The sequence below is a fragment of the Caloenas nicobarica genome, chromosome 5, assembly GCF_036013445.1.
Source record: "Caloenas nicobarica isolate bCalNic1 chromosome 5, bCalNic1.hap1, whole genome shotgun sequence".
Classification (NCBI taxonomy): domain Eukaryota; kingdom Metazoa; phylum Chordata; class Aves; order Columbiformes; family Columbidae; genus Caloenas; species Caloenas nicobarica.
In genome coordinates, this window is record NC_088249.1 from 23,937,550 (window position 1) to 23,961,866 (window position 24,317).

At 43.3% G+C, this 24,317-nt stretch overlaps 1 protein-coding gene across 4 annotated transcripts in view; it reads right to left on the reverse strand.

The window, feature by feature from the left end:
- ESRRB (estrogen related receptor beta) overlaps positions 1–24,317 on the reverse strand; it is a 133,755-nt gene that overhangs the window by 104,024 nt on the left and 5,414 nt on the right. The window contains exon 2 of one of the 4 annotated variants that reach the window (XM_065635882.1): positions 2,442–2,542. The exons of 1 other annotated variant lie outside the window; for it this stretch is intronic. The gene's annotated coding sequence lies outside the window, so the exon portion shown is untranslated. Of the gene's footprint in view, positions 1–2,441; positions 2,543–23,650; positions 23,727–24,317 lie in introns of those variants that run through there. 2 more of the 4 variants (XM_065635883.1, XM_065635885.1) reach the window with 2 other exon arrangements.

Genomic DNA, 24,317 nt, shown 5'->3' on the forward strand with positions numbered 1-24,317 from the left:
TGCAGTGCCCCCACAGCCTCTCTCCATTCTCCCACTGAAGGGACACAGAGGCATGTGACAGAGGTTACACACTCAGGAGCTGTGCACATGGCAACAATCCACTTTGTGCCTTCAGCTTCCCATTTGTGCGGGTTAGAAGTAATATCCCAGGGTTGCATCATATGCAGAGAAGAGAGCAGTTAGGATTAAATCATAATGGTTATATTGCACCCTAAGATTCAGAGAAGAAAGAGTTGAAAGCATGCCAAGTGAGATCAGGCACCTATGCAAAACAGACTAGCTCTGCTAATGTGTCTGGCATAACATTTGTTTATCCCAAACCCAGCTTACTTTGATAGTCCAGGTCTGCATATCCCATGGGGAAACCAGCTCTCATTGATGGCTCCCACCCAGCACATGTGCTGCATCTTGCTGTTTGACCACTACGAGAACAGATTGTTGCGGTTTTTTAGTTGCCCTTTCCTCTCTCCTTTGGCCAGTATTGTCAGGCTCTGCCTGAAGAGATTTTTGTTAGAGTTCCTGCTCTTGGGTACCCTGGCATTACTTTCTGTGTTGCCCTCTTTAAACCATAAAATACATTTGTCTGATGAAACTGTTAAAACTGAGCAGTTAAACCACTACACAAAGGACACTCATTTCAGTTTCTTACACAGATTAAAATATGTTTGATATGTTTAGCTTACTTAATTTCCAGAATGAACCATTATCTGCAGCACATGTGGGAACCAGTGCATTCCAGGTCTGGTCAACAGTGATACTAGTCACCTTTGAGAGAGGCATCACATTCTACAGCCTAACTAGGCCAAATAATTCTTCCAGTGTTTGAGACTGGGGAAGAGAAGGGGAAAATATAAGAGGGAAAGATTTTATGTCTCTTAGACATTTGAAATAGACAATTCTACTTCTTACAAACAAATGTCAGGGGTATGTGTCAGAGCTCCACTTTTTGTAACTATCCATAACATTCTTCCTTGGAATTATAGCAAATACCAGACATGCCATGGAAAGGTTAACCAGCATTAGGTTTGGACACTGATCATCCCAGCACCATTAACACTCAGCTTCTCAACTTGATAGTTTTTAACACTACTCCATTACCATTAGAGTCATTATATATTTTCTCCTAAATATGCACATAATCAGTCATCAAAAATGTGGCTATTTAAAATTAGGCATTTTGAGCATTAAATTTCTGCATACTTTCACTAGGAGCTTAAGCTTTGCCAGTCTTCCTCCACCCATTACAGCAAAGACTTTTAAAGTCATTTCATAGCCTTAGTGACATTCTCCTTTCTTGCATATTGCTGCATGGGAAAATTACTCAGGTTTTTATTGTTTTAATTACTGCTAGCAGGTTGTAAGATCTCAAATATCCCAAATTCCTTCACTGTTAAGAACAGCAGCATCTGGGTGTCAGTTTTGCTCATGATGGCAAATTATAGGGTCAGATCTGCCTTTCTCACACAAATCTGCACCTCAATGGAGATTACAACTTGTGGAATACATGAGATGAGCAGGTTTTGACTACCTGCAATTAGCTGATCTGCAGCTACACAAAATGGCAACACAATCCAAATGGAGAGGCCAGGACAACACGTTCTTACAGCACATACATCTGCAAAGTATGACAGGACCCGTGAAACAAAGACAAACAAAAAACCTGTATGTTAAACAGGGCAGACTACAAATGAAATCAAGAATTAGGAAATGCCACAATTACATTTACTTGTGAGAAATACTCTTAGCCCTCATGTACATATGCATTATTTTATAGCCCTTAATTACATGATCATATTTTTTCCACAGTACCCCATCTCAGAATTCACTCAGAAGGGATTGTTCCCATGTAATGAGCAGCTATTTGAGATGCTGGTTTCTACTCATTGTTCAGTGTGTGGCCCCAGGCCTTATTTACCACACATTATTCAAACCTGGCTCTAGAGATTTATTCATTTCCTTATGTATTTTTCTGTGGGCTTATCATTACACTGTCCAAGAGCTTCACCAGCCCAAGATCATTTATTTTCACACATCTCTATGAGAGGAAGGGGTATTTTTATTCCCATTATGCAGGTGAATGACTGAAGACTGTATTAAAAGGTATTTGCTAATTCTGGGTGCCCAGTCTGAGACACCAACAGCCTGACTGATCTGTGCTCGTACAGCACTTTGGGTTCAGTGGATTCCTATTCACTTCATTTGCAGCTGTAAGCACTCAGTGTTTCTGTAAAGCAGGTCCTTTGGGATCAAAAAGGTCCCCTATAAAGTAAGGAATGCACAATTAAACAACCCCTGCACAATAGTTGCTTTCAAAAAAGATGAAAACTATCCTATAGAAATGGTCACAGATAAAAAGTCAACTGGCACGTCAGAATTTCACTGCCTCAGCTATAAAAGCTTCCCTTTCTCTCCTGCCATCCCTTGTCTCACTCAATACACACCTGACAAATGAGGCAGGGGTCCTACAGATGGTCTCTTTCCCTGTGCAACTCTGATTTATCTCAGAGCAGGTCCACTGCGTGCAGTAAATGAGGCAGGGGTCCTGTGGAAGAAACAGCAGATGGTGATGTAGCTAAAACATGAGTTTTATAAGACATCCAGTCGGGTAGACAGGTGTGCATGTAGAGGATAACTGGTCTTTCCCCAGCTTTCAGTTCTTGCATTAGTTCTTGCATTAGCACCCTTCAAAGTGCCCTTTTCATGGAGTTTGTTGTTTCTTTTACAGCAAACAATTTCGCTCATGAAGCATCACAATGACACTTCTGTGGATTATCTGAAGAGATGAATCCATCACATGGACCACTACAACCAAGGTAACAGAGTAAATGGACTGCAAAGGTAGCTCATCCTCCTTTGTGAAGACTAGCATGAGCAGCATGAAACACTGGGTGTATTTAAGATACTGATGACAGCTGAGGAATAATGATTCAGAGACTCTTCCAACCATTCAACACAAGTCATGCCTCTTGCTCTCTGCTCTCTAGACCATCCCAGTCCACTACCTTCTCTTCACTGTCTTTGCCTTCTCACCCCATCCCTTTCCTTTGCTCTCATCTTACCCCTCCAAACACCACTCCCCCCCAACTCCACAGCCCCATCCTCCTTGTTCAACAGCTGCTTATAACTATTTGCTTCCCTTCCTTGCCTTTTTGCCCAGCTCCCCTTGCCCTGTCTTTCCATTACTGTTTGGTGGTCCCACTTCCTGGCATCGCCTTTGCCCCAACACAGCCCCAGCTGTCCCTGCAGTCTGGCTCCAAAACACAAGCTGATTTAGAGCTTTGCAAAGAGGAATCTTTGTGATTTGTTTTCAAATTAAAGGCAGGCATAATTAAAGAACATTACATGCTCCCTACTTTAATAAAAAATTCCAAAGAAACAAGTCTATCAGAGGCATAGAAGGTGTTTACAGCAATGATTAAAGCTTGGCAGTGGTATGAACAACTGAAACTAAATTTTACAGGAAGCACTAGTAAAAAAAGATGGTGCTACTCGTCTCTTTGTTGTACATGGCAGTGAAAATGAAGATAAAACTTAAGGAAGCTGGTTAAGCAAGAAAGAGTGCTGCTGCTGCTCTTTTGAAACTTACCATTGTTGGATACATTAGCATTGGGATGGTAGGCCTTTGAAGGAAACTGGAGTGCTTGTACTCCTTTACACACTATCCTGGTAGCTTATAGATGCTACTGCTTATTTGATATACACACCTGCACTCATCTCAAGCTTGCATCATCTGGACAAAAAGTTATACGTCTTAACATTTCACAGGGTGGCAGAAAATGGTGCTAGGACCAGGTCAGGTTGTTGGTGTACCCCTCCGTCCCAATGGAAGATCAGCTATAGCAGCATTATTTTTGACAGATGTTTTTCCAGCCTGTTGTGAAAAACTTCCAGCCCTTCTCAGTCTGTTCTAATGCTCCTGCATCATTGCTAATAAAAGTTTCTAACATCAAACTGAAATCTCCCACATGGCAATCAAAGCCCATTTACTTCCAGCTCTGTCAACAACAGACATAGCAAACGGCTTAATCACTTCCTCTTGGACAAAGCCTCTTACTATTTGAAGACACGTTCCCCAGACTTTGTCTAATATCTAGATTTCCACAACAGAAGTATTAACCTGCCTAACAGAAACAAATTAGCGCTTTAGTCCCTCTAACTTAATTCCTGGGTCTCCAAGCTTATCACTTGGAAGGCCACAGATTTTTTTTTGTGAACACCTACAGCAAGGAACAAGGTTGCAACTAGTAGGCTGGCTTGTGGTAGATAAGCCAAACTCCCCTTCACTTCACTTCCAGGGGACTCGAATTGATTGAGCAGTAACACCTCACTACAGTTACAAAAAAAAAAAAAAAAAGGTAAAAAAAAAAAAAAAAAGTGTGTTAGCCCTTCACTAAGGCAAGTCTTCCAACTGCATTCAATTTCTCATGTTCTTTCAGAATCTTGAGATGAAATTTTGGGAAACTCGAGAATATATCTTCTGATAAATCAAGGCTAACACCTACAACATTCACTATACTACTAGCTAGAGAAGCAAAATTTCTTAGCTGTCTTTGATGAAGCTGAGAGCTGTACCCACGGTCCTGAATTCCAGTGCTGTGCCTTGAGCACAAACCAATCTTTTCTCACTGACAAGCCATAAAGAGTGGCCAGATTTCATATGAAACAGCTCCCAGGAATCTGGAAATCTGCATCCTTGGTGCATATGGGTATAACAGTGTACAGAATAGCCCAGGTTGTAACTAGAAATGTCAAAGTTAAAAAAGTGGGACTTAATATTATTCAGATAACGCAGATTTGCCTCCCGTGTTGCAAACTGTGAGCTTCCAGGGAAGCCAGGAGCCATTCTGTGAAGACAGAATACAGAGGGCCCTTCTCTACCATAGGTGTTGTGGTGGGGGAGGTGAACTGACAGCTCAAAGGCGCATGCAACTGGTCTGTACTGTGTGTTTGCACAACTGCGCGAGAGTGTATGCCTTGGTGATGTTATTCACAGGCCTTGGCCGACAGTAAATAAGACAGTGGAGCTTGATTCATGAGGGATGACAGGAAATCTATAATGTGTGGGCTCTATAATCTGCTCGCTACTGCGTAGCAAAATGAAAGAACAACAGTCCAATTACCGAGTCCTTGCTGATCCCAGGCACATCCTCCAGATCCTGTTCCGCTCAGAGCAGTGGGAGCCTGTTGGCACCAAGGGAAAGCAAGGTCTGGCACAGGCCACCTTCCATGCTGGGATGCCAACAGTATTTTGGAAGTACAAGACTACCTTATAGTGGATACAAACACAGCCAAGACTGTGCCGTGATCTTGAGAGCAAATTTCTGGAGAGCAACAGGCTGCTGAGCTCAGTTCACCAAAGGATCGCTCACGTGGACACCGATTGCTGCACTCCTGTGCAGGCATCCCATGTGCTGGCTGAGGCAGGGAGCAGTGATCCACCACAGCAGTCTGGCCCAGCCACTTGGTTTGGTGGGAACTGTGAACACCCTTCCCTGGGATAACACAAACCAGTCAGGGTGCAGCCCCATGAAACTAAAAACAGGGATATGAACCAGCAGGACACAGCAGCTGGGTTACAACTGGTGTCCAAAAAGCACTTTAAGAGGAGGGAGACAAAATTTGAAGGAGGATGTAGGTTCTGGGGCCAGACAGAAGAGGGATGGCTGAAAATATGGCTGGCCCATGAGAGAGCAGGGAGGATGTCTGCAACAGCAGCAGCTGCAGGCAGACTGCTGTCATATCACCAATGCTGAGAACTCATGGAAAGACAGAAGAAGATTTCTTTTGGACAAAAGAGCAACAGTGGTGGTGGGAGGGAGGAGGGCTGCCAATTCCAGACTGAAAGAGAAGGAAATAATTTTGCTTCTTACTGTGCAGTGTCAGAAAACCCACAGGGCTGCCCAAGGCTGCGAAGGCGCAGGATGGCTCAGCTGAAGATCCTGGCAGCTTAGAGGAGACAGCTCTCTCATTTTTCTCTAACCAAACTTGCACTTTTCATTCCTTGTGTCTCTGGCCCTTACCACTTAACACCTTTCAGATCTGTCTTCTGCCCCCTAGGAAAGGGGCAAGGGGAATCTTTTTCACTCTGACAACAGGTAAACAGCATGGCAGGTTGGGGAGGGGGGAACAATTTCCACTCGATCCCTAGCAAAGGCCTTCTTTGCAGAGCGCACACCCTAGGGACTGCTGTCCTTTCCCTGCTTCCCCCTACAACCATCTCTACTGCCACCTCCCCTCCCTTGTTATCTGTCAGTAAACAGTAATTAAAGATGTGGTCTGCTTGATAAAGCTCCCGCCCGCCCTCACACGGTGCTGCCCTCTCGGACGTGTCTAATTAAAATCCTGATGAGAAGATGAAGAAATCCCAGCAGCTGGGAGTCTGCTGACTCTCCCTGCGCTCGGCCTCTTCATTACTGACGACGAGGCAGAGAGATATAAAGGACCCCGGGAAATGCTCCAACAGACCAATCGATACAGCCTTTTGTGGGACGTGATGGACCGCTCAGGACTGCCTTTTGAACTGTGTGGATAATGAGGATGCTGGAGCATGGGTCATTGCACGAGGTGGTGGGGCTGGGCTCCCCTTCCAGTCCTGCTGCGCTGCTGCTCCCAGCAACAGCACCCAGCACCCCTGCAGCCACTCACACTGTAGAGTGGATTCACACAGTGATGGTAGCTGGGGCACCTGCCCGCTCCGCACCAACCCAAGCTCCAGAAATCATTGCTTGTAGTGCCAGAATGCTGTCAAACCTCTAGCTGCTCCATCATTCCTATGCACACACAGAGTGTGTGTGTGTGTACATACACTGCAAAATGCTGAGAACCAGCCCAAACCTTCCCCCAATGAAACCAACACCACACACGATGTGCACACTGTTGTGTTCACAAGGACACTTATTCATGGGAACAGCATGTTTTCACTGCTCTCCCAGGATTTCGTACTAAGGTGAAATTCTTGGTATGCACAAAATGAAACAGCAAAGGTTTACATGAAGTGTACAGCAATATCATCATCGTGAATCGCCATAACTATATTTAGACACACTTCACTTCATGCAAATACATCCACTAAATGGTTTTATTCTTGCAGGTTTTTTTTTTTTTTTCCCTAATATGAAATCAGCTTTACATGGAAACAAGCCCATTTTCACTGGCAAACTCATATTTATCCAAAACACCAGAGACTTTGTTGCTCTTAGTTTCAAGATGAAAGAAACAGTAAAGAGATGGAAGTAGACTTATAGTTTCTAAATTCTGAAAGTGCACCTTAGGTACCCGCCTCCATGTCCCTTTTGAGCAAGCCCACAGGAGGTACAGTCACCCCGGGAATTAGGGTCATGTGCAAGAACGGGAGTGCATACATGGTTGCAAATACAAGTGCACTGTGTATGTGCATGAGGGAAATGCATGTTCCACATGTGGAATCAGTAAAAAAGTGAGCTGTTATCTGTCTGATTTCACACCTTCTGCTCCACAAATCACTACAGCTCACGCCATCAGGAACAGTCCAGCAATAGCTGGTGCTCTTTTTAGAGTCCCAGTTAAGTCCTTGGAACCTCATTTATTCTATAAAGCCTCAGTTGTTTTCTTTTCTGCTCCTCTAATTTTAATTACTTTTCCAGACTAAAACTAAAAACAACTAAACAAAAACAAAACAAACAAAAAAGCTTGAAAAAAATGTTTTCTAAAAGCTTCATAAAATGTAAAAATACCAATATTTATTCTTTTCCAAATTGCCGTAATCCTGCCACACTGTCCCCTTTGTCAGCTCAGTCCCAAAGAGAAATGAAATAACAAGTAATTGCTGTACTGGTTTAATACCAAGTTAAACTCACCAAAACACCCAAACCATCTCAAAACAAACAGTTCATAGCAGAATAGTAACAGCAAGAAGTGATCAACCAAATGCAGAAGCAACAAACTCGATGGTAAAAGCTCAGAAGTGCTACTGGGAAGGGACTTCAGAGAGTCCCCTGGAAAAGACGAGTGAAGAAGGGCAGCAGAGGGGAGGTCTTGCTGGGAATGGTGGCAGAAGCACTGGTGCTGGGGAGTTCACAGCCTCTCTTGGCCCTGTGGCCTCCCTAGGCAAGAGATGCTGTTGTGCAGAACAAGGCATCAGCACTGGATGCACAGAGCTCTCCATGCAATCCCTGCCTGTCCCAGTACCTGTACTTGATGGAATGACACATTGCTGTGGCAGCTAATAAATAGAAGTAATTTGATTAGCTTTCCCTAACTAGCGATAAGATCCTGACAAACCCTTTTTAATGCGTTTCTGGAGCAGGATGAAATTGTTTCATTTGGCGAGCAAGGCCCCACGGGAGTTGCCTCCAAGCTCCTTTAGTGAGAGGTAAAAATATGCCAATCATTAATGAGGGGAGAATTACGGAGACTTTAATGCAATCAGAAAAGAGGAGCCCTGAGGCATCTGGGGAATAAAACCTGCCCTTAAATCAGAGGCAAGCAGCTGGAGCATGGAAATAAAGGCATACACAAGCATGTACATGCACACATGCATACCTACCGCACACACGGAGACCGTGTAGAGCTGCCTATATACACTGGGAGTTTTGCATGGGCAACAAACACCTATCTCAGCAAACGGTATCCATGTTCCCCAAAAAGCATCTGTAAAATCACAGTAAGCTATTTCCATTTGGCAGCCCCCTCCCCCACCAGGAGGAGACCACTGCCCATTCAATCTCCACCCCTTCACGCACACAGAATTGCAGTTTTTAACATTTCAAACCAAAGTCTTTTGTGGAGGAGGCACATTAGCTGCTTGGATGTCAAGCGGCAGCAGCGAGGCAGCTTTGCCAAGTGGAAAGGTGCCTCTCTCAGGGCCAGACTTGCTGCACGAACACAACATGTACAAACCCCTCACTCTGTCCTCCAAGCATGGCACTTACACCTGAGACAGCATCTACTGTGGATGTTGAAAGGCAACTCCTCCTATGCCCACTCCCTCCTCAGCCACTTCATTGAATTCCCTTCCTCAGATGAAACAGCTTTTGTGCCAATCATGTAACTTTTATTCCTAAGGAAAAGAGAAGTCTTTAAGCTGCTGGAATTTCCCCTGGCACAGCAGCAGGCATGAGCTGGGGCAAACACAAGTGGCCCTGCTGGCTCCAGTTTTGCAGGTGTGTTCTTTCAGAAACTCCTTCTCTGTGTCCCATCTTTCTGCAGCAATGCTCTAACCCCAGCCAGCACAACACAGATGGCTGCGTTAACACGACCCATCCCAAAGAACACTAGCTCCCAGTTTAATGGGATAAAAACCAGGACAGGAGTTTACTCATGTCTCTTCCAGATTCCCCACCTTGTTTACTCGAAAATAATGAGCAAGAGTTCTGGGATATCAAACACCAGCCTTCTTTCCTCTGCCAGATACACAAAACATGATGCTACAAAAGCCAGGCATGCAGTACGTCAGCCCTCTTCCCTCGTTTGGGTTACCACTAACATGTAGGGGAGCAACTGAATGGCTGCTGAGAAGTCCGGGAGGAAAGTCAGTACTTACTTCTGGTCTTCATATACACTTGAGGGGATGTTAGATGAGTATTTCTTCCTCCTAGAACTAATGCAGTGTATGGAGAGAGTATCTGCTCAATACTTATCTGCCCTCTGTTAGTTGGGATGACCGTCCTGCTTAGTGTGCACTCTGCGTCCTGTATTGAGAAAGTTAAGTTGCTGCTGTTTCTTCCCCAGAGATTCGTCAGAAATCTCTGCCACAAAAAGGCTGTACTTCTGCACCATATTCTCACATACACTAGACAACTGTGAGACTAAAATAGTGGTGTGACTATTAGCCGTTTAACCCTACAGACAAAGCAGGTACACAAGCCACCAAGACACAGTAAAAGATGAAGGACAAGTAAAGAGGGACCTGCCCCGAGACACAGAGCTTGAAGCTTAGCAGGTAAGTTAGGGTACATAGCTGGCATGTTCTGAAACGTGTATCAAGCACAGAGCTGCATGTCCCAGTGCTAAATGATCACGGAATACTTAGCCCAAGGCAGGGAAGCTTCATGCCCCTCAACAGCAACTCCTACTGGCTGCTTGAACCACATGATGATGTGATCCCAAAGAAGTACAGCAAAGTTCTCTGTGGCTGAAAGCTCAGAATGAAAAGCATCTGAAAGGACAAAGAAAACCTCCAGGGCTCTCCCAAATTCCCTCAAACTCTGTGTCTCTAAGACTAAAAGGATCAAAGCAGTCTTGCTGTTGGGTGCATCATTCAGCCAGACTGCATGCCCTTGAAAGTCAGAGAAATCACTTTCGAGAAACACAAACAAGTGGGAAGACTCTACCACAGAAACAATCAAGACTGCAAAAGCTAGAAGGAAATTCAGCATGGCTACAGCACAATGCTGTCTAGCATCTAGCAATTGTATTTCTGCCCTTTTTGGACCAGGGCCAGTTTTGATTCAAAGCTCCAGTCAAATTCAGTGATTTCTTCTGGTCAAGAGCTTTAGGCTATTCAAGACAATTAATAGACTCCCTCCTCAGTCCATTTCTAGCAGTGATCCAGGTTTTAATGTGGCAAGAGTTCAACCTAGTTTGTGGTGGCACTCAAGCACAGCAGCCTTGTGTGACTGCCTCCTCTGAGCAGCAGGCAAAGGTCTGAGATGGTGTCACACTCTGTGGCTCACCACGCAGACCTGCCTTGCTGCAAACAACTCCTTCTTGTTCCGGTTTTGTTATGATTAAAAATGCACATCACCCAGCGAGGCCTTGGAGTGGAACCCAGCTGGAAATTGGATCATTAATATTCCTTCTCATGCCCATTGCCACAATTTCTTACCTCTCCACAAGCAACTGCTAACAATGCAACAATTTAGGGTCTCAGACTAGAAGTGAAGTCAAGACTAAACTGCCCATTGTTATTCCAATTCATCCACCTTTGCCCATATCCTGGCATCCTGTCAACCTTATGCCAGTATGTCAGATGTCTTTCAGCCCTTTGAACTGCCTGTCTCAAATTTATCTACCAAAAGGTCTTTAAGATCCATAGCCTCTTAAGCAATCAGGAAAGGGATTCAAGTTTATTCTCATTCCTGAGCAGCTGGAAACACAAGGAAAGAAAACAATTCATTTGAAGAGTCTAGGCACTGTGTGACTCTAACTATTGGTTGCCACAATTTCCACGGAGACATTTCCCTTCAACTAAGAGGAAGTCATCACCACCACTGCCTGTTTCCTTTAGCAGCTCTGGCACTGGCTGGCATCTCAGCCTGGTGGGTCTGTTTGCAAAAGCAGAGCCATGATTGCTACCAAAAACCAACACAGCTCCATCAAAGTCAAAGCCCACATGAAGACAGGTAAGTGATTAAAGGTATTTTAAAGAGACAATAGTTAAGAACAAAGCTCTGCCACAGGATTTGCCAGCTCCCGACTCCTTTGAAGAAATACAACATGCAGTCTCCGCTCAAGGAATGGTGACTTCTTGTGCTTCACTGAAAGCCAAAACCTGCTGGGTGTGGGCAGCTCAGTCATTCAACCTTATCTCAATGCTTAAGTGTCAACTTTTCCTACCTGGACTGAGAGACAACCCCTGAGTCTTCTTCATCTACCAAGCCCCAGCATCACCAGCATTCCTGGGGCCAAGTTACACACCTTTCCAGACAGCCCTCTCTCCGAACATGACAAGGGCAGAGCAGAGGGGTGCCCTTAGCAGTCTTGCTCAGGGAGCACTGGCTGTCATGGCACAAATTAACGTCATCCTCCAATTGCTTAGGGGGGACAGACAGAAAAATCTTGAATAGTTTCTCCCTTCCTGCCAATTGCTCCCATCTTCTACCTCAGTTCTGGCTGGATTCCCCCTTCCCCCTGTCCTCAGCTAGCACCACCAGGCTCAGTCCTCCTCACCCTAGCCCCCCCTCCCCAAGGACAAGCAAAGTTATTACAATAATGAATTAGCCAGGCTGCTTACTGCTGCCAGTGGCGAAGGCAATTATCCCACTCCACGTCCCCAGCCACCGCTCAGCTCCCTCATAAAGAGAGGCTTTTGGGGCCGCTTTGTGCTTTGATTGGAAATGAAGAGATTGCTAATTAGAGAACCCCTGCTGGGATCGGGCTGGCAGGAACAATGGTGAAACGGACGGAGCACACGTCCATTTAGAGACGGGGGGAGAAGAGAGAAATGTGAGCTCCTCTGTAATGTAGTGCATCCTCCGCTCACACCATAAACAACAGGGCAGACAATTTTATAGAGCTTTTCACCTTTTAAAGCATGCTAATTTGTTTATAGGAAGTGATAATTTGGTGTGTGTTTGCATAGGTCAATGCCTGTAGTTTCTGTGTACAGTATGGATTGACGTATGTGTGCATACATACACATGGTTGTTTCCAGAGGCATTTCTTAAAGAGTATATCTACACAGTTGACCGTATATTTCTTGTCATTCACTGGGCAGCATGCATCAATCCTGCATTAAACAGGAAAAGATGCTTAGAAAAGCCTGTTGACGAGTATTAACACAGAATTTTAATGCCTGAATTCACAAATCACCAAAGTTGAAAATGACTTACCAAATTAGTCAGTTCACCTGAGGCTTGTGCAGCAACCACTTCCACTGCTTTGCCCAAGTGCTTTAAATGACAAGTGGACGTCCAGGAGGAGAAAATTTCACCATTAACGCAACATTTTCTTAAAACCATCCTGAAATTTCTTTTTAATTCAATTGCTCTGACTGTCCACGGGGGGGTCAACAGCAGCTAAATTCCCCTTTCTCAGCTGATGAATTGTGCACCAAAAAATTAGAAAAATATCTCCCTTGCAGTGCACAAGCACATCTGGACAGCTTCATAAAACTGCATCAACAGCCCTTATATATATATAGCACACTCTTGTTTTGAGCTCTAGTCACTTTTAACTCTTGTCAGAGAAAAAATATCTCTCCCAACAGATCAAAATGCATTTATAAAATACAGCCTGTCAACAAAAGCAAATGCCTCACCTTTTTGTGCAAAGCTGATAGCATTCGGAACCTATTCTGCATTGCTCAGTTAACTAAGTAATTCCATCAAGGAAGCACACAAGTACCATATTAAAACTGAAAGTGTAGTTTTCAACTACATATTTGACTTACCATGCAGAAAATTTGCATACCATTGATTAGTGCAATGTACTACACACTAGGTAACTTATGTAAGCTAAAGCAAATTTCAAATTTTAAGCTTGAATTTACATTTCAGAATTCCCTTGCAGATACTGAAGCATTTGAATATACAAGTGTGCTCTTCCCTGAAAAGGTTTTCAGTAAAGCACAAGTCATAACAGAAAGTGAGCACTGAAGAGTGGAAACACAGTTGAACTGAAAATGACTTTCAAATTCAGAGACTGTTTCTCCCCGCTGTTTGCTCACCTCTAGTGTTTATATCCTTCAAACAGTTGTAGGTAGTTTTCATGTTCCCTTCTTAGTCATCACTTAGCCAAGCTCCACATATTTAGTTCTTTTGATCTTCCCCTCATAAAAACAATCCCTCCAGCTCTGTCATCATTTTTGTTGTTCTTCTCTTACTACCTTCCAAGTTTCCTCTGTTTTTTTGCTGCTAGTGCCCAGAGCTGAAAGGCTCACCAGAACGGTACCAAGCAAGAGCAGTACCTCACTGCTTCACAGGGCCCCACCTGTGTACAACACAAGCAAGTCTCATATCAAGGCCAACATTTGCAACCTTCCCACTTTGTCCTCTTGGTCGGTTGTGCTATCATGCCAGCTCAGGTTAGAACTGCTTGTTACTACTGTTCCCCCACACTCAGTTCACACATTCAGTTCTCCGCTGTGTCCCACTTTCCTGATGGGAAAAATTCCCCTCATATAGATACAGTCTGAAAGTAAAACCCTCTGCTAGTACCACGCTTCAGGTTGTTTTATGTTGCTGACAACACTGTGGTTACCTATTGCAAGTACAAAACCTGACCACTTAAAAGCAATGAAATATCTACACAACGACACCAAGGGCCAAATTTTAATGTGGTGTACAGTGGCAGAGCTCATTTGGTCTCACCACAGCTGTACCAGTTTACACCAGCTGAGAAGCTATTTGCATAAATCTTAGACTATCCATATCACAAACAATCACATCATTCAGAGAAGGTATATTTCACTCCATCAGCTGCAATTCTGATGTATGAAGCCCTGTTACCTTGATTACATAATCCAAGCAACTTTTTTTTAGGGTTACAGCTATAGCAATTGTACAAGCAATTCAATATATCTACCAGCTGGTTCTGGAATTCTTTGGTAAAGTGCTTACAATTGCTCTCTTGATAATCTAACTCTAATTTAATAGGAGTAAAACTCATGGTAAAACTATGGATGTACAGGCCACCTGCATCTGAGATTAATGCATGGGCTTCATTACTACATCCATTCACAGGGTCTGATTTTGACTGGTCTTAATATCCTAGCAAAGGGGGATGAAAGGAGGTCGCCTTCTCATGGCATTGTACCAGGCAAGTCAGGGGGAGATGTTCATAGAAATAATGAAATGTTCTAAAATCCTGCAAGAGAGAAGAAAGTTCATTCCCTCTGAGATTGACACTCTCGTGCCCCTAACAACAGGCTACCAGTTCTGGCTTTGTGTGAAACTCTGTTTCTTTCAGAGTGCAACTTCCTTGAAGTAACTCTGTTCTTACCATCTATTCCTGTGCGAAGTGGGGAAAGTATGGACGTAGAAGCACCCAACCCAGGATTTCTTCCCCAGGTTTTTCCTCGAGCAACACAAGTACATTCTGCTACATACAGTACGGGCAAAGCCCAAAGGCTTTTAGACCATATCAAGTTTCTCTGTGAGATTACAGATTAAGATTTTTACTTTAAAATTACCAATGAAATAATCACATCTCTTCCTCCCCTCTGCAGAAGTGTAGATTTTCCTTTAATTTGATACAAATAACATACATGTGTTACACTCAAAGAGCAAAAAACTACATTGTTCTTGCCTCTTTGTTTATTTCAGGAGCTTAGCTTTTACAAATCAGATTGTAGAAAAATGAAGTCTCTCTACATAGGCTGCAGAACCATTTTAATCCTTCCCTGTTGCTGAAAAAGGAGATCCTACCATCCTTCCTGCCCAAGCCATTTTTGTCTGCCTCCTCCTTTGCATTAACGCGTGTGTTTGTTCAGCTCAGATTGAGGAGCTGATCTGGGTTAAAAATGCCAAAAGGTTAGTTTAAGTCAAACAGACCACAAGCAGGATTGCCATAAATCCAGGTGCACTCAAATACCTGTACATGAAATATGACCCTCACATTACAGCAGTTTGTGAAAGCTATGAAACCATTAGCAATGTCAAATGGTTTCTTGAAAGTACTCATATCTGTAGTATGTTTCTTTGAAAATTTACCCTTTTGTGTAGGTAAATGATGACATGGTTGAGACAGAATGAGATTGAAAGATATAAATTACTGAACTGAAAAGCATGGTGCTGTCAAACTAATACCTGCTTGAAACAAAGTCTATCCAGTGAGAGATCTGAGAAACATAATAAATTTAATTCCAAGAACAGGCGAAGGGGTGATTTGATCTAATTGTAAGTCAGGAAAAATAGTGGGAAGTTCTTTAATCTGGCTTTAAAACGCTATAAGACAAGACTATTCCTGGTATCCCAAACTAGACACATTTCACTTAGCAATGTAGAGATTTTTAAACAGCAGGAACTGGCCATTGGGACAACTTGCCATGGAGCACACTGGATAATCTATCACAAGGTCTTTGAATCAAAGTTGTATGTCTCTCTAGAAGATGATGTTGAGAAGGTGCCTGGGTAAGTGCAGGAGTTACGAGGTGGATTGTAATGGCCTGTGCTATGCAGTTAGGCCTAGAGCATCGGAGTGGTATAGGTCCATCTTAAAATCTGTTTAGATTCGTTGTGGTTCTTCAAGAGTTGTAGAAAGCAAGACAAATGTGTGCGAAGACGGCATCTGCTTGGGTCTGCTGAAACCATTCACTACAAAGTGTTTGCACTGTATCTACTCTGCAATACTTGTTTGTTCCAAATAAGCTTCAATAAAAGGATTCATACATGGTTTTTATAAGGCAATTTCTTATACATTATAGTAACCTTGCTATGAAAAGCTAGCCATTTTTGCCAGAGGACACATGCTTCATCTACCAGAATGTATAAAGCATATATATAAAAAACGTATAAAGGCTAATGGCAAAGGCTGTGCAGTGCATGATTCATAAACAAGAGGAAAAAGTGGCCAGTTAAATTTGTCCGTGTCTTAAATTCGGTAATCTTTGGGGTAGGTGGAGGTTAGAAAAATTAGATTTATTTTTTTAGAGATCTCCTTTATTGTTTTGAAATGTTATTCAAGCTTCACAGAGAAAGCTGAAAATGAGAATAAATATTATAAATCCAATACGTCATGGTCACAGAATGAGTGAAGAGAGCTGTTTGTCAATCAGTGAGTCCCGATATGTTTGCCTCACTATCCAGGTTTGCCTTCACTACTACAGTAGGCATTTTCAATAGAGGCGCACTGGAAGCCTGAAGTCAAGCTGTGAACTCTGCTGTAACACATGCTCATAAATGGGAGAGGAAAATCCTTTATCTTCCAGTTTCTCACACACTGGCTACCTAAACACCATTCTAGTTTTAACAGATAAAACAAATCCATCATTTAATTTCAAGTGAACTTTGCCATTTTCCATCAGAAGAGGCTCTGTCGTACTATTGGGGAAAATATTTTTCTATTCTTCTCCATTATACATCAATTTACTACTTTATTGCCTATTAAAGGCTTCTTCAAGGCACACACTGCTATTCTCCAACCCCCTCTCTGATTTGCATCATAGCAGGCTGTTGTTAAAAACTGATCACCTGTCCTTTCTGCAACATCTCTCAAACCTCAGTCTCAGCTCCTAAAACAATGTTAGGAAGACAAGCTTTCTGCTCCTTGGCCCTCAGTAAGGAAAATCTATATTGCCCTTTCTCTAAGGGGATCACACCAACCTTTTCACCCTTCCAGATCCTACTTTTCAGTAAGCGTGACCCAGGACTAATTATGTTCACCCCATCACTCATCTAGAAAGGCAAAGTACTTGCAAAAAGAAAAAGAAACTGTGCATCCACTGAATATTTTCTAGAGTTTTCTTCACTCTGAAATTAAACTCTTAAATATTATACTGGAATTCAGTGAGTTGTTGTTTGTTGGGGTTTGTTTTGTTTTTTTAAATCACTTTCTGAAATGATTGTAGGTACAAAAATCCTTAACGATATTGTTAATTTTTAGGAAGCTCCAGTCACACTTACTCATCTGAAAAGCTGCACTAGCACAGCCTGGGGAAAAGAGGAGACAGCAGCAAGAGTAATTTGTGTTCTCAGTTTCAAGTACCTGAATGAAGGAGCAGCTCCTGAATCCTGGCAGATCCAGACTCCCATTGCAGAGCTCCAGCGACACACCCATGGGCGCTGCAGCAAGGCTGGCCCAGATCACAGGTGCAGCACTTGTCCAGGGGTAGGCTCTCAAAAAAAAAAACCACCTTATCCAGGCTTGAGAGAGAATGTCCTCCTACCTACAAAGAACTGCTACCTGTGACTGGCCTTGCACCCTGGCCTAGAAGACAGGGTTAAGACAAAGAAAAGAATCACTAAACTCAAAGTGTAAAACCTTGTCAGTAGAACCACAAAAAAGTTTGTACAGCAAGAGGCTGTTGCAAGGTTGTAGCGGGGGTTGAAAAGCATACAGCCTACTAGAGGCAAGGAGAACTTAGACAGGACTTATGTCCAAAAAGTATTGAAGACCGGAAATAGTGAGGAAGGAGCTGGTCAACATGAGAGAGAACTAGGGAGAAAAAAAAAAAAAAAAAAAAAGAAAAAGAAATAATTTAAACCAAATAACCAGTAAAATTTCTCTTGCAGCAGAAGGAATTGAGTTGTGGAACTATCACCCCAGAAGTGAACAGGGATGGAAGAAAGCTGGGCAAGCAAGGCAGATCAGACAGAAGAAAAATAATTGAATAACCCAAGAAGCTTTTCCCACCTCTGACTGCTGTGATTCCACAATCTGGAATAGCTGGTAAACTTAGGAGAGATGTAGCTACTATCACAAAATATCTGTAGAAAATGGAGACCAATACCTCCCCCCAGATCAGTAGCATGTCACTGATAGAAACAGTTTTCCACGCTCATGAAAGATTATCAGCTTCCCCTTTAAGCAACATTTAAGCATAGGAGTATTTTTTCTTCCCTAATGACAGGAGAAGGAAGTGAAGGAGGTCAGAGTCCTGTAGACCTCTCTGCACTCCCTGTGGTCTAGTTTAGGAGACTTAAAAGGATTCAGATTAACTGGGGTGGCTTTGTCGATTACACACAGAGAGGAAAATGACCCCATGTGGTAAGTGTTTCCAGGACAGCTGCTCCATTGGTGAAACACTGCTGCATTCCAGAAATAAACTCCTGCAGTCAAATTAGCAGCTTGAGTCCTCTCTCTGCAGAAACGTGCCTTTACCAAAGTTGCAGCAGTTCCCAGATGAATGGGAAACTAGTAGCGTAAATTCCTGCTTGACTCCGCTTTTAAATAGAAAGTGGTACAAAAAGATGTTTGTACCATATCAAATCAGTCATCACAGTCACATAATTACCCCACATTATTGATAGGCTCAAAACAAAAAAGGAAAATTGGGAATATTTCTGGCTGTGATGGAGAGCTAAAACTAGCATGGTTCCCTAACACTCCAGCCTGTCATGAGTTTTTTAGGTTCAAGTGCTTATCAGGACTTCAGTGTAATAGATTTTGGGTTTGATTCTCACGTGAGTCCGTACCTACCAATGTAAAATACTGAAGAAACATGCAAAAGATTACGATCTACATTTAAAGCAAGGTAGGAATTACTGTTGCTCCTTGCCTGGCCTCTCCTGTCTCCCAAGGGTAATGCAGAGCTGTCCTCTCACTACAAAGGTGAATTCTTTGCCATGAAAGTAAATTCACTGAGAAGCCCCAAGGCACTCATGTTTTACTGAAGACATACATTAAGCAGCAAAACTACATAAGACAGCTTCCAAGTTTACACAGGTTTACAACTACAAGTTTATAGATGGTTGCACTGGGGAAGCCCTATGAAATCCTGGGAGAGGGGGGAAAGCTAAAACACCACGCTACCATTTTCAACAGATAACAGGGCACTTTTTCAGTACTCTGGGCTCACAGAGTAGGTGTCGTACAAGAAGCAGGCTGCTCCATATAACCACTGAGTGCACAAATGTTTTGTGGTCCTTCCTCTTTCCCGCTGGACTCTCATCTTAAAAGCAGAATATCTTGCTCTTGTCCAAATGTTGCCTTTGCCAGGTAAAACCTGGGAAGGTGTTTCCAGATGCTCCTCTGCAGAAGGCAGGTACTGCAGGCACAGGACTCTCCTTCACCCACAGATGGGAAAGATGAAGCCAGAAGCCATTGTTGAAGTTACAAGAAACAAGCATCAGCGTGGCAAAGGCCCTGGTGGGCATTATAATGTAGTGCTCATCTACTTCAAGAAACCTTAAACAACTTGTGATACTACAATGCAATACCCCACCAAACCAAAACCCATCCAGTGACAACTTTGTGCAGACCTATGTGCTGCAGAACAGGGGATTTTATACATTGAAACAAACTCACGGCTACTGCATAATGTGGTCTTAAACATAAATACCTGGAAGAATCATCTAACCCATTGCCTCTTTCCCTTTGGACCTGCTTCTGCCCTGTAAATTCCACTGCAAGAACCACCCAGTCAGTGTGAAGGAACACAGCACCTCTCAGAAAGGATAAATTCAGGAAGCACCATTTCTGCTTAGCTTGGCCTTGCTCCCTTGGCTGCATTCTTGTCTTTGCTGCTGCTTTCACAGTGGCATAGCTTATCTGTCCTGTTCACAGCTTTAGAAACACTGTCTATAACAACAGAAAAACATTCGGGGTAAGCAAGATCGGGTACTCCAAAATGCAGATGCTGCATGTCTGTAACAGAGTATCGTGTAAACAAGTAATTCAGCTATCTGCAAGGAGTGACAACACCAGTTCCAGCTGCAAGAGAAGCAGCAAGGACAGATCTGCCAGGTCAAGTTAAGAAGTCACCTAGTCCCATATTCTATCTCTGATACCAACCACTAACACATGCTCAGAGAAAGACTATAAGAAAGAAGCATGTTTTCCCTGCTCTTCACCTTGCTGCACCCTTGCAGACATCACAATCACTATCTTATCAGCCTGTGGCTTAGGCTGTTCCCTCTAGACCATGAGGTGTACTTGCCACCGATGAGTCCACATAATCCATAAATTCCTTGATATCTTTTTGAATCCACCCATAACTTTGCCACTGAATGATGCAGAGGCCAATAAATCCCATAGTTTAATTTTGTGTTATGTGAAAAAAACCCGCTCTGTTTGGTTTATTTAAAGCACTTTTTTTTTTTTAAAAAAAGTATGACTACAGCACTGGAATAAAGGGGGGAAACACACATGCAAGTATAAAGAGACTGAGAGCTCTCTTCTGAGCTAAGAAAGTGGAGGTGCTAATCTTGCAAAGTAAAGAATTAGGCAGGTTTTACACAGGAAAATAAAGGCCTATGCTCTTTTCTGTTACCTTTTAGTTAAGTGCACAGCAAGTAAAGCCACCTGTACTCCAAACAAGCCAAAGTTGCAGCAATACATTACCACAATACATTACCACAAATTCCTGTCTCGGTTATGCTCATCTTTCTTCTAGCCACAGACTTCATGCCTGACTCTACCCCCTGGTAGTCTCTTGTCTTTAATCAGATTGGAAGCACCTTCAGACAGAAGCTGTCTCATGGCTAAATGCAGCAGCCCCAACAGTAGTGAATGTGTCTCGATACAAACAACAAGGGCAAAATGGAAGCAACAGCCAAAGCTGCCAGTATAACTCATAGCCATAGTCTGAGAACTAGTTAAAAAGAAGAAGAACAGTCACAACATGAGATTTAATAAGTAGTAGATAATAATTTTACATTACGTAATACACAGTGTTGCATACTACATTAAACCCAGTATTGGGAGCTTCAAATGTTCAAATACTGATGAAATCCCAAAATAAACATAATTATGTTCTATATGATACATTAGTGGTTATTCTTATCACATCCCCCCCCCCCCCTTTTTTTTTTTTTAAAAAAAAAAGGAGATAGTTGGCATTGCTTTTTAGTTGTTCCCTGAAACCTTGTGATCTAGACACTTTTCTTTTTTAAAAAAACCTGCAATTTTTCTCATCATTTGCTTTCACATAGTGGAGATGTAAAGTCAAACATCAAGTACAGCAATAAAGTTGTTGGCAACATCAAAGAAGATTAAGTATAGAAATTATATATAGGGTAATTAAATGGCTCTCTATGTTATTTGTGTATCTCTATATATAAGCTGGCCTGACTTAATAAAGAAGCATTTCACAATAGCTTTTTGGCCCTCCTGGCTTTGTGCAAGATTTTGCAAGACCCTCCAAACCATCCCAAGCTTTCCTGGCCTTCTGACCTGGCTATGGGAAGCTGCAGAGTCCTGCCTGAGACTCCTCAAAATACAACAGCACGTCCAGAAAGGGTGCAAAGCACATACAGGCACAAAGCAGACAGAAAGAGAGACAGGGAGCATGATGAGCAAGTTGCTCTTCTATTTCCACAGGTAAGAGTCCAAATCTTGTAGTTATCAGTAATGGTCCAGCTAAGGGTGTGAGCCAAGCCCAGTTTATCAGCTGATTGCAATTGGTGCCTCAGCGGTGACAGTATGAGGGCTTCCCAAGCCCACTGTGCTACAAGGACAATTGAGAGCCCAGAAATGGGCAGGAACACATGCCCCCTCTCACCCCTCACAGGTCCATGGTTGCACGAGAGCACCCAACAGATCCTTAGGGCTGCTCTTTGAACATGTTTCATGTGTCTTTAGGGGTGGTGCAGCTGAGCAAACAACAAGAAAACACTGCTCCTCCAGCAGCTGCTGTAGCAGGTTGGTATTTCTCCCTCTGCCACCCTGAGGCCAGAAAGGAATGCCTGACTTCTCAAGGCAGGTTTGGAGTTTCAGCACAAAACAGGTAGGATGTTTCATCATGCACGCCCCCATCAGCCCGCACAGATGGCTAGAAGTTAGCACTGGACTCACAGGATCAAAAGCACCCAACTGGCCTCTTTCAGCTTACACGCAAGACCAACCGCACAGTGACTGCCAATTGGCCAGACAGGCGACAGGAGGGAAACGGGTGGAAGAGATGGTTAGCCTATGACATGATAGCCTGAGACTTCACAGAATGCTACAGATCAAGACACTACCAGCAAAGACTCAGGATAGTAACTCACAAACCACCATTTGCAGCCAATCTCCATTAAGCACCAGAAAATAACAACACTTGCTGAGCTACCACTCTGCACATGGACCTCTCCCTGGGAGCAGACAGACAAGTAGTAAAATCAACAGAGTTTTTCTGGAATGGGTTAGCAACACAGCAGCTCTTCCTTTGCACTGTCCTAGGTAAACAGAGGATGTTGCTGGTACAAAGTGCCTCAAAGTGGCAGGAACAGCATTATCACTTCAGTCCTGTTTCCTGAAGGATCAATAAGGCAAGACAATCAATTCTTCTGACTAGCCCTTCTTCCCCAGGAGAAGCTGTGATGCTGAAGCCTCATCACTCAACCCTTCACAAACATAGCAGCAGCCCCATTAATTCTGTCTTTCTTAAACACTCATTCCATGAGCCCACATGCCAGAAGAGACTACAGAGCTGGAAGTAATGTAGCCAGGTGAACACAGGGAGGTATGGCCCATTATTTCAGCACAGCAACAACATACCTATACACTGCCCTTTGAGCACATGGAGGCATCCTTGCATCTCATTTCTTTGTATGGGACGGAGGGTCCCAAAGAAGGCTCTCTATCCCCCATTACATCTCTGCGCAGAGAGTATAGGTGCTCCCAGAGTACCAGCAGACACCCACAGAAGGCGGCTGCACAGGTAGTAGATGGCATGGACAGTCATTACAGACAGTCACAACAGTAGAACCTATTTAGAGTTGCACAAAAATGAAGTTTAATCCTATATAGCAAAAAGAGAGTAAGAGGTATGGGGAGAAAGCTCAGGAAGAATGGAAGAATCATGTGATTATTTGCAATGCAAAAAGGGAATAGGGGCTACCAGAGGCAAAACACAGGACTGTACTCAGAGCCTGCAGTAACACAAAGCATTTTGCTGTGATCATTCAGTTCTCCACAGATCATGAACAGGCAAGCAGGAACCCCATTTAAAGACAGGCAAAACAAATTATATCAGTGAAGGGATTCACCTCAGACTGAACAGGGAGCCTCTGCCAGAGCTAGAATTAAATAACAGCAGAGAAACAAACAGCTTGGTATAAAGATTGGCCAAAAACACATCTAAGCTGTACACAGAAGTTTCCATCTAAAGAGTTGTGGGGCTTCACACAGGCTCCTAGAATAACTTTTGGGTAAAGCATTAGAGAGGATGCTGATGCAAGGAATCCCTTCCTAGCCTATGCTTCACTCACATAATCCTTGCTATCCTCCCCCATGCAAAGACAGCATTAGCCAATGGTAATAACTTCAGTGTTGCCATACTCTCAGTGCTATAGACTGTGGGTTCAAAAAGTATGACCGAGAAAATCTTATTCACATGAGCTCTTCACCAGTCTACATGAGTTCACATTACCAACAGGGAAAAGTTGAAATCCGCTGTAGTACGCCATGAGGAGATGATGCAACAGGGAAGAACTTCTTAGTTAAAAGGGAAGCAGTAGAAAGATCTGCCGATGAGAGTAACTGTAATTTTAAAAAGCCCAGGAGACCTGTGGGAAAAGAAAGGCCTGAGGATGGAGAACAAAGCAAACAAAAAGAAAGCTGTCTGGCAGGCCTGGTCACAGATTTACCCTCTCTGCTCATCCAGAAAGTCACTCTCTAGGTCCTGTGAGCTTTAGAGGGAGGTTGATGAAATGCCTGTGTTTTAGTATATGGCTACCGGTCATTTCCTCAGGCCCACCACAAAGAAGTGATCATGGGAGGCTGGGGAAACAAGAACTTCTGGAGTACATTTCCTGCTGATCCAGCAAACACAATTACGAAGAAAGAGAGAATCCATTCTGAGAGCAGCATGAAACTCTTGTGAGCAGGATCATTCGCATCTCACATGGTAGAGGGAAAGTAAAGGGCAGTGACTCCTTAATGAATAAAAATAGCCACTTAGGCTTCCCTTTTATACATGCTGGGCATATGTTTTCCTGTATCCAAATAACAATATTTAGTTGCAAGTTTTATCCCATTAGAAAAAGGTAATTTCCCCTAAAGACACGGTCCTTTTTCTAGAGTCTTTCAGGAGTCCT